Source organism: Oxyura jamaicensis, chromosome 26 (assembly GCF_011077185.1).
Source record: "Oxyura jamaicensis isolate SHBP4307 breed ruddy duck chromosome 26, BPBGC_Ojam_1.0, whole genome shotgun sequence".
Classification (NCBI taxonomy): Eukaryota; Metazoa; Chordata; class Aves; order Anseriformes; family Anatidae; genus Oxyura; species Oxyura jamaicensis.
The window spans coordinates 6086596-6090674 of record NC_048918.1 but is presented as its reverse complement, the minus strand read 5'-3'; positions in this window follow the sequence as shown (position 1 = coordinate 6090674).

Genomic DNA, 4079 nt, shown 5'->3' with positions numbered 1-4079 from the left:
CTAGAGAAAAAAAGAGAAGTTCTAGAAGTTCTTCTAGATGGCACTCCATCCAGCAAAACAAATGAGGCCTTTTGATGCCTTTCTGGCACTAGCCCAGAACAGAGATGAGTCGCAGACACTCGTGCCGACAGCCCCAGCATCTCTGTTTGCTGGACGAGGCCGACTCCAAGACTGGGCCCGCGGCATGCTGCTGGTACCCTGGCCGCAGGGAGCACGCTGGCAGTAGGCGCACATGCATCTCACCACTGCCCAAGAAGTCAGGGAGCCTGCCTGGAGCAGCGAGCTGTGCCCGCCTATCGGCGTGGCACCACGCTGGACACGCCATTTCCAGTTCCCACACCACGCACAGGGCTGCTGCGAGCTATTTCCAGCAATAGCTGTTCACCTCCTGATTAATTCCTCCCTGGCCAGTCCTGTCAGGGGTTCTCTCTCACGACCACAGACGTAACAGCACGCTCGCATCGCGGCTGGTTTTAACATCAGACAGAGCTGTGGTTACGCTGACACGGGAGACAGTTACCCTTTAGGAACAAAACTACCACATATCTACTAAGAACACTAAAATGTAACTGGCTACAGTCAAAAGTATTTCCACTGACAAGCAGGCTCAGTGACAGCACCATGGGCACATCCACTCCTGCACTATGGACCCGGGGACAGCTCTACCTACACCGAGATCCGTCCGGCCGTGAGGCTCTCCAGGAACGATGACGGGGCAGAGAAGACAAAGCCTGCAATGCCCCTGCTGAGGAGGGGGTCCCAGCACAGGTTCAGCCCTCACTGGGCACAACAAAGATCCACAGGGTCGGTCAGCAGCACGTGCACGGTGCAGGAAGGCCTCCCAACAGGGGGCTGGGGGCTGCGGGACTCTGCCAACCAGTAACTGCCATGGACCCAGTGGAGACGCAGCTTTGGCAGGGAATTACTAAAATCTTGGGAAATTGTGAGAAATATCTCTATTTCACTTAGCAGTGGCTTAAGCAGCACAGCAATAGTCTAAAGTTTAAGGCAATTCTTGGCTCTAACTCTAAAAAGGTAAGAATTTGAAGTCCTGTTGCCTCTATTTGCTCAAGATTTGCAGTTTAAACTTAAGGAACCAGTGACATAAAAGCCAAAATTCAGTTACAAATGACAAAAAGAAACCACATTTTAATTCCCACAGGGTTTAATTGGGTCATTATGGTAATGCAGCAACCTGTTCTTCTAAGACAGTTTTTCAGCATGTCAGTTATTTCTCCATGAGGCCGCTGACTGATGCCATCCTCAGAGAAACGCACCCATCCTGCGGTGCAACAAACAAAACACCGTCGTGAACAGGATCCAAGAGATGCCCAACTATACCCCAGAAAATCTATGCTAATATAAGCCAGAAAGTCAGCAGACCACACGAAGATCTGCTCCTGTCCCAAGTCACCCCTTTTTCAGCAGAAACACTTTCCTACCACTATCGCACCACAGGAGCAAAAGGGTGCCTGAGGTGCCCCGAGGGAACCTAAAAAGCCAGGACAACTGAAGTGAGTAAAGCCTGAACGTCCCTTACAAGCCACAAACCGTTCCAGCTTATGTAAGCGATACAGCAAGCAGGCACTGAGAGGTTCAGAGATGCGGCCACACGGACTCCCGGTACCAGGCTGAACCAGTTCCCCTCTCCTGTAGCTCTGGATGCTGTCCTAAGGCACTGCAGAACCACAGCATCTCAGTAGAGAGGCCACGGCACACGGCTGTGGACCCGGTTCCTCCCCAGTTCCCCCCCACCCCCCCCACCCTCTAATGCAGCCCACGCCGCCCCGGCACCACACGTCCCATCGCAGTGGCAGCCAACGCTTTCTTCCATGACCACCCCTAGCGGCCTGGTCAATGAGCCTGCCAACGGCCAGGTACCCTTCCAAAAGCCTACTGCCTTCACAGTAAACCAGAGGTTAGGATTTTAATTTAGAACGCCCAGGAAAAGCACGTCCCAAGCACTAACCACGTTTGGACCACACCACAGTTTTCATCATGTCCTCTTTCAAGAAGTTCTGCACATAGTAATGCTTAAAACCACTCCGGTGTTATTTATATCTAGTTACTGTTACTGATGCTTTCCTTTTTGAAGTAGGACAATGGATAGCTAAATACTAAATGAAAAACATGGAATGATCGATCTATAAACCTAAAATAATCAGACATTCACATGGCCACGTTTTCTGCTTTCATACAGAACCAAATTCCCATGCCCTGAAAAAGCAAAACACCAAAGCGGCCCTGTCATTCTACAAGCACTTGGACCTTTACCGCGAGGCGCACACTACAGAAGATGTACAGCAAACATGCAAAATTTGTATTTTAGAGACTCATCTGGTATTGTATATAACATCATCTAAATATTCATTTTGAGCTGGACTGGTGTTCAACCCTCACGTAAATAAAACAGAGCACAGACTGCAGATTGATTACTGCGTGCCTAGCCCCGCAGAGGGACGGTAACTCAGCCCAGCAGAGCACGGCTGTGTCCCCCCCCCCGGCCCCGGGCAGGACAGGTGCTGCTGCAGCCACACAGCGAGCTGTCCGCGCTGAAAAACACGCAGGCTAACCAAAACGTGCCATTGGAAATGGCACTAACGTTACCAATTTTATGACCGTTAACATGCAGACATGCCAAAAGGGGTTTGCGAGCTCCCTGACTTCTCTACGCTCCTCATCACCCTGCGGGTCACCCACAAAGAATATGCATTTTAGCAGGCAAAGTGCAGTTCCCTGAATACTGTCATCATGAAGAAGAGCTCCGAGGGTGCTCTCCTGGCCGTAACACCACAAAACAACACCACACCACCACGCTGGTAACTTCAGCTGCAAGTAGCTTAAGAGTTATGGAAAACAAGAATTTTCAGTACACAAAGTAAGGTGAAGCGAGAACTGAGGCGGAAAAGCCCATCAGGGGCTTTTTCATGTGAGAGGAAAAAAAAAAAAAAAAAAAGCTTTGATTAATTTTAAACAGCTTTTATGCATTACGGCTCATTTAGATTCAGAACTGCTAGAGCTGTCTTAGGGAAGAAAAATCCCCCCCCCACGTTTCATGTACCAAAATCCTGAAAGCCACAACAGAGAATATACACTTAATTATTGTTCGCAGCATATGGCAGATTGCATAATTTAGCACAGCGCCAGCACCACTTCTTCCCATTGCAGTTTGCGCCAAGCAGTTTGAAACACACCCTCTGTTGGCTTGGAGAAAGATACGAGCACTTCAAAGCTTAAAAATTCACTCTCAAATACAACAGTTATCGGTTTGCTTATTAGCCACCTGACGAACTTCCAGCTCACCTTCCCAGGCCCTGACAAGTGCTAAGCCAAGATATCCTCATACCTCTCTAAAGGTGAAATATTTTAAAAGACAATTTAATCGCATTTCTGTGCTGAGCTATATGTTTCCTCTTAACCGTTTCTAATTGCTTCTTATATGGGAAAGAAGAGAACTACAAAACCAGAAAGCGGCAACGAAGTGACAAACTTCCTTACGCACGCCCAGCTCTCGGTATAAATCAGACTTTAAGTCCTGCCAAAAGGGACTCCTGGAGCCAGCCGCACACTGCTCTGTACGCTCCGACGATCCGCTCAGCTCCTGATCTCAGAGCACCGTCCCTCCAGCGTGCTGCAGGACAGCTCTCGCCTAGGAAACAGGCTTGCTCCAAAAGGGGCTGAGGGGGATTTTAACAACCGCCGGGGGACAAACCGCCTGGGAGTGCTGAGTAACGGCCGGGGGCATCCTGCGCCGGCCCCGGGGGGCTCTGCTCAGCACAGCGCCAGTAACCCCGGCCCTAAGCGAGGGCTGCCATCGCCTCGGGATTTGGTTTCCCTTTCCGAAGCAGCAGCGGCAGCAGAGCCCGGGGGAGCCCTCAGGGTTCCCCGAGGGAGACGACGCCCAGGCCGCAGGGCGCCCGCCAGCGGCGGAGCTCGGGGCCGAGCGCTGCAAGGCGCCGCCGGGAGGGGCCGCGGCCTGCGGCGGGCGGGGGGAAGCCGAGCCCCACTCCCGCCGGCCGCCCCCCGCCGCTGGCAGAGCCGTGCCGGGGCCGCCCCCGCCCCGCCCTCCCGCAGCCCCG